Source organism: Lethenteron reissneri, chromosome 1 (assembly GCF_015708825.2).
Source record: "Lethenteron reissneri isolate LAM-NWPU_2019-01 chromosome 1, ASM1570882v1, whole genome shotgun sequence".
NCBI classification, from domain to species: Eukaryota; Metazoa; Chordata; class Hyperoartia; order Petromyzontiformes; family Petromyzontidae; genus Lethenteron; species Lethenteron reissneri.
The window spans coordinates 3,930,901-3,937,889 of record NC_083779.1 but is presented as its reverse complement, the minus strand read 5'-3'; the positions used below and the strand labels follow the sequence as shown (position 1 = coordinate 3,937,889).

Here is a 6,989-nt window from a genome sequence, read left to right as displayed (position 1 = left end):
GCTGTGTGTGTGTGGGTCACGTGGTGGTGGTGATGACAGTCTCTACCCACTGCTGTGTGTGTGTGTGTCACGTGGTGGTGGTGATGACAGTCGCTACCCATGCTGTGTGTGTGTGTGTCACGTGGTGGTGGTGATGACAGTCTCTACCCACTGCTGTGTGTGTGTGTGTGTCACGTGGTGGTGGTGATGACAGTCTCTACCCACTGCTGTGTGTGTGTGTGTCACGTGGTGGTGTGGTGATGACAGTCTCTACCCACTGCTGTGTGTGTGTGGTGTGTCACGTGGTGGTGGTGATGACAGTCTCTACCCATGCTGTGGTGTGTGTGTGTCACGTGGTGATGGTGATGACAGTCTCTACCCACTGCTGTGTGTGTGTGTGTGTCACGTGGTGATGGTGATGACAGTCTCTACCCACTGCTGTGTGTGTGTGTGTCACGTGGTGATGGTGATGACAGTCTCTACCCACTGCTGTGTGTGTGTGTGTGTCACGTGGTGATGGTGATGACAGTCTCTACCCACTGCTGTGTGTGTGTGTCACGTGGTGATGGTGATGACAGTCTCTACCCACTGCTGTGTGTGTGTGTGTCACGTGGTGATGGTGATGACAGTCTCTACCCACTGCTGTGTGTGTGTGTGTCACGTGGTGGTGGTGATGACAGTCTCTACCCACTGCTGTGTGTGTGTGTGTGTCACGTGGTGATGGTGATGACAGTCTCTACCCACTGCTGTGTGTGTGTGTGTCACGTGGTGGTGGTGATGACAGTCTCTACCCACTGCTGTGTGGTGTGGTGTGTCACGTGGTGGTGGTGATGACAGTCTCTACCCACTGCTGTGTGTGTGTGTGTGTCACGTGGTGATGGTGATGACAGTCTCTACCCACTGCTGTGTGTGTGTGTGTCACGTGGTGGTGGTGATGACAGTCTCTACCCTGCTGTGTGTGTGTGTGTCACGTGGTGATGGTGATGACAGTCTCTACCCACTGCTGTGTGTGTGTGTGTCACGTGGTGGTGGTGATGACAGTCTTACCCTGCTGTGTGTGTGTGTGTCACGTGGTGATGGTGATGACAGTCTCTACCCACTGCTGTTGTGTGTGTGTGTCACGTGGTGGGTGGTGTGGTGACAGTCTCTACCCACTGCTGTGGTGTGTGTGTCACGTGGTGGATGGTGATGACAGTCTCTACCACTGCTGTGTGTGTGTGTGTCACGTGGTGGTGGTGATGACAGTCTCTACCCACTGCTGTGTGTGTGGTGTGTCACGTGGTGATGGTGATGACAGTCTCTACCCACTGCTGTGTGTGTGTGTGTCACGTGGTGGTGTGATGACAGTCTCTACCCCTGCTGTGTGTGTGTTGTGTCACGTGGTGGTGGTGATGGACAGTCGCTACTCACTGCTGCTGTTTTATATTGGTCTTTCTTGCTTTCCTCCTCGAAAAACCATCCCTAGATCGTCAACATGTAGCTGTCTGATAAGTTCTGACTCTATTGACATGAGTGACAATATTCGCCGAGACGTTTTTGGCAACACGCTACTCCGCAGCTCATTTTTATTATTATTCTGCCTCGGAGGGAAAATGTGCGCTCACCCCGGTAGTTTGTCACTGGCAAAGTTATAAAACATGCCAAGTGCCACGAACGCATTGGGGGTACAATGACTAGCAGATTAAGTGCCTGCAACGTCTCAAGCAATTTCGTTGGGCACTTCTCACCCATCGGAGTCGGACGTGGAACTTGAGAATTGGATGAGTTCGTTGGCAAACTGTTAGGTTTTTTCGGTAAAGCCACGTAGGGGAAAATAAATAAACAATAATATATATTAACTGTATTAATACAGTAAAGTTTCAAGTTCAATTTCGATTTAAAGCTTTCGTGACTGCAGGGATTCATCTTCTTGGTTCTTTCGGTAAAGTCACGTAGAAGGGAAACAAAAAATTATAAAATAAAACAATAAATAATTCTCACGACGTTTCGGCCACAACGCAAGCAGCCGTCCTCAGGTGAAACCAGGTCTGTCGAGGCTGCTTGCGTTGTGGCCGAAACGTCGTGAGAATTATTTATTATTTTTATTTTATTATTTTATTACTTCCCTTCGACGTCCTTTACTTTCAAATTCAAGTTCATGTATTAGGTATAGCCCTGTGAGCCATTCGGATCTTGAATCAGGTGCAACCGCAACAAATATAAAACTAAAACATGAACAAGCATACATCTTAAAGTGACTACTGTATGTGCAAACAGAAAATCCAAGAAAAGACGGCAAAATATGCAGAAAAAGCACCGTACACCAACGCTGTGTGCAAAAATCCCAGTGGAATGCAAGTCAAACAACAACAACAACAACCACAAGACAACTTAGATTAAGGCCATCAGTCTAACTCTGTACTACAACAAACAAACATGGCCAAACCAAAAAGCTTTTCGAAAATCACCAAAATAAAAGCCATGAAAGCAATGAAACAGTGCAGGTCATAGGAACGGTGACCGTATTTTCACAATAAATGCATAAACAAACATATACTCCACCAAACTCTGCAGCCATAGCTGGCTGCATGAGTCCACTTCACAACAGCAGGAGCATCAGTCAGGAGTATCAACAATCTGGCTGGACGGTCCCACCTGATGACAGAGACTTGTGTTGCCTCCGAACACGTCGTGATTTATTATTTTATTTCTATTATTTTTTATTTATTTATTTTTACCTACGGGTTTACCGAAAAAACCTAAGAGTATGAATCCTCTAAATTTGGAGTTTTCGTGACTGCAGGAATGATCTTTGGTTCTTTCGGTTAAGTCACGGTCTAAAGATAAAATAATAATTAAATAATAGCATATTACGACGTTTCGATTGCAACACAAGCAATCATCAATCATCATCAGGCATAAAAAGAAATAGCAACAAAAAATCTAACCAGAAACTATAGACAGACATACAAGCAGACAGACATCACAAGGAAAGCTTCAAATCTGGAATTCGTTGGCAAAGTTCATGTCTAGCTCTGATGGATATGTAGCGAAGAGTACGTTTTACCTTTTCCCACCATGACATCACTGTTAGACACCTGGTCGGACATAAATAGAACTCCAAAGAGACTTTCAAACGCTTGTAAGCGTCCAAGCGATGTTCCAGGCACGCCACTCGCTTTTCAATGACCACATTAAATGTTTCTATTTTGAATTTCTCCCTCCCCTCAAGTGTCACACCTGGCTCCGAGCTCTCATCTACAAATGTTTTGCGTTTCTTCTGAAGATCGTGACCGAGAGAGACACCTGTCACATCTAAGGCTGCCCTTTCAAAAGCCTCCAAACTGGTCTCGCTCCCGCCACAAAATCCTCAACGGAGACAAAAGCTGCGTTGCTACAGAGATGTCGATGTCACTTGTCTGTAGGTGCATGCTTGCAGCGTGGAACCGGTCAAGTTTGACGTCCCGGAAAGGGGTAAGCGGTTAGCGCTGCTGTGCTACGAACCTTGCGATTATCCGAATCGGTCCTGGCCTCCCCTAGGTCGACTCGACCTCAAATGAGTACCTGGTGCGGCGCGTAAAAACGTCGCCACCGGCGTGGTTTCTGTCCACTCACCACCCCCTCGTGTGCCCACCGTGCCGGCTTTCATAGCTGCTGCTCGCTAACAGCACTTGCCCCGACAGTCTGTTACAGGCTACACGGGGGATCTTTGTCTTACTGTGTAGCAATTAGTAATAAGCGCCGTGGTGATGCCGCCGAATGCATTATTGAAAGGATGCACTTTGTGCCTTAAGTGTCCGTCGCTGGCCCGGCTGCGTAAGACGGGGAAAGGGGTCGGGGAGGGTCAGTTGTGGGAGAGGTGAAGGTTTAGAGTGCGTGGGTGGGTTGGGAGGAGGGAGGTCAGTTTGTGGAGAGGGTGAAGGTTTAGAAGTGCGTGGGTGGGTAGGGGAGGAGGGAGGGTCAGTTGTGGGAGAGGTGAAGGTTTAGAGTGCGTGGGTGGGTGGGGAGTAGGGAGGTCAGTGTGGAGAGGGTGAAGGTTTAGAGTGCGTGGGTGGGTGGGGAGGAGGGAGGGTCAGTTTGTGGAGAGGTGAAGGGTTTAGAGTGCGTGGGTGGGTGGGGAGGAGGGAGGGGAGGTCCACATGGAATGCATTTGACTTGATACAGCTGTCGTGGCTGTGACGATACCACCTGAAAGACGGAAGCTTGTGTTGCCTCCGAAACGTCGTGATTTTTATTTTATTTTACTTTTTAATCTTCTTGGTTCTTTTCGGTAAAGTCACGTAGAAGGGAAGTGATAAAAATATAAAATAAAACATAATAAAATAAAATAATTCGCACGACGTTTCGGCTACAACGCAAGCAGCCGTCTTTTGCTCGCATCGTCCTTCAGCTGAAGACGGCTGCTTGCGTTGTAGCCGAAACGTCGTGAGAATTATTTTATTTTATTATGTTTTATTTTTATTATTTTATTATTTCCCTTCTACTTGACTTTACCGAAAAAACCTAAGAATATGAATCTTTGCAGTCACGAAAGCTTCAAATCTAGAATTAATGCATTGAGAGTTTATGAGAGGTCAGTTATCATGCCCCCGTCAAGTTGGCTACGTACGGTGCGAACGAAGTTCAGCACACGTGCTTAGCGGGTCCCAGGTGTCGGTGAAAGAAACATAATTCCCGCAGCCAACGCGACACACAGAGATGCCATTCATGGACTCTTATCTACTGACGAGGCCTGCTGCTGTATATTTGGAGTTTGCGTGTCTCTCTCTCTCGTCTCTCATCATCATCACGGTGGCTAGGAGATGTTAACTACATCGCCTGGTGTGCAGGAGGTCGGGGGTTCGATCCAGACCCCTGACGCCTGCTGCTGTATATTTGGAGTTTGCGTGTCTCTCTCTCTCATCATCATCAGCACGGTGGCTAGGAGTTGTTAACTACCTCGCCTGGTATACAGGAGGGTCGTGGGTTCGATCTCGACCCTGACGCCTGCTGCTGTATACTTGAGTTTGCGTGTCTCTCTCTCTCTCATCATCATCACGGTGGCTAGGAGATGTTAACTACGCTCGCCTGGTGTGCAGGAGGTCGTGGGTTCGATCCAGACCCGACGCCTGCTGCTGTTAGTTTGGAGTTGCGTGTCCTCTCTATCTCATCATCATCATCACGGTGGCTAGGAGTTGTAACTACCTCAGCCTGGTATACAGAGGTCGTGGGTATCGATCTCGACCCTGACGCTGCTGCTGTATACTTTGGAGTTTGCGTGTCTCTCTCTCCTCTCATCATCATCACGGTGGCTAGGAGATGTAACTACCTCGCCTGGTGTGCAGGAGGTCGTGGGTTCGATCCAGACCCCTGACGCCTGCTGCGGTATATTTGGAGTTTGCGTGTCTCTCTCTCTCATCATCAGCATGCACGGTTGCTAGGAGTTGTTAACTACCTCGCCTGGTATACAGGGAGTCGGGGGTTCGATCCGACCCTGACGCCCTGCTGCTGTATACTTGGAGTTGCGTGTCTTTTCTCTCCCCATGGTCGCGTAGATTGTCTCCAGGCCCACCTCCGGTTCCTCCTCCCCCCCACATTTTAGCATCAACGTCACGAGTTTTAGAGTATTTTGCTAACTGCTGGTGCATTCCACGTCCTCTGGTCTAACACTGTTGAGACTCGGCTCTAAAGAAAGCTGTGGACCAATCAGTTTAAAAGACAGAATACATATCTTATAATAAGTGCAATGTTTTTTTGTTTGCATGCTCACCACAATCATGTGTGGGTTGATGCTAACATAATTCTTGCAGAAAAGGTTTCAGTTTGGTTTTTAACATCTTAACACAGTTTCGATTAAAGCTTTCGTGACTGCAGGGATTCATCTTCTTGGTTCTTTCGGTAAAGTCACGTAGAAGGGAATAATAAAATAATTAAAAAACTTAATAAAAGAATTATCTTTCGATTTAAAGCTTTCGTGACTGCAGGTATTCATCTTCTTGGTTCTTTCGGTAAAGTCATCACGTAGAAGGGAAGTAATAAATAATAAAAATAAAACATAATAAAATAATTCTCACGACGTTTCGGCCACAACGCAAGCAGCCGTCCTCAGGTGAAGAACAGGTCTGTCAAGTAGACAGAGTCTGAATGGCAACGCCCCAGGCTTGGAGCGACTATTTATGCTGGGATGGAGGGCGAAGAGCGTCTTGACAAAATAATTTCATTCTGTTTAATGTTTATTATTTTATTATTATTTTATTATTATTGTATTACTTCCCTTCTACGCGACTTTACCGAAAGAACCAAGAAGATCTTAACACAGCTGTTTTATTACCAGAAAAAGATTCTTACGTAACAATAATAATAATGATAATCACTCTCCTCGGCATGAATCTCATCACGATCAAAAACACTCGGCGCTTCCACTCCCCGTGATTGACTTCGGCCCCTTGGACAGACCCGCGGAACGCGAAAACAGCGGAACGCGAAACAGCGGAGCAGGGAACGGATTTGGCACCACGCGGCTTTAAAGAACGGCACAGGACGGGGGGGGGGGGGGAGCCTTGCGGGGAGTTGCGGCACGTGAACCCCCCCAGTCCCACGGTGCCACCCGAGTTCAAATCCGGGACGTGGTTTGCTGGGCTAACTGCTGCCACACCGCTCCTGTCACCAGCCTCGTTACGGGAAGGTCCGGGGCGTGCCGGGAATGTGTTTCTTACCATCGCGACGTCGTGAAGGGGGCCGAGTGGAAAATTTGAAACCACCCGCCCACCTCCTACGCATTCCACAAGTAGTGACTAATCCAATATCTGCATTTCCATAATATGCTAAATTCCTATGTTGATATGTAAATTCCTTTGTCAGAGGCGCCCTTCCCCCTCCAACCCAGCTTAAATATACGCTGCCAAGCCTTGTGGTGTTTCATTCAGACGCTGTCTTTCCGACAGACCTGTTCTTCACCTGAGGACGGCTGCTTGCGTTGTTGCCGAAACGTCGTGAAAATTGTATTTATTATGTTTTATTTTTATTATTTTATTATTTCCCTTCTACGTGAC

At 47.5% G+C, this 6,989-nt stretch overlaps 1 protein-coding gene across 2 annotated transcripts in view; it reads left to right on the top strand.

Annotated features, from left to right (window-relative positions):
• Window positions 1-6,989, top strand: part of LOC133354320 (ras-related protein Rab-27A-like) — a 78,801-nt gene that overhangs the window by 30,927 nt on the left and 40,885 nt on the right. The gene's annotated exons all lie outside the window — the stretch shown is intronic.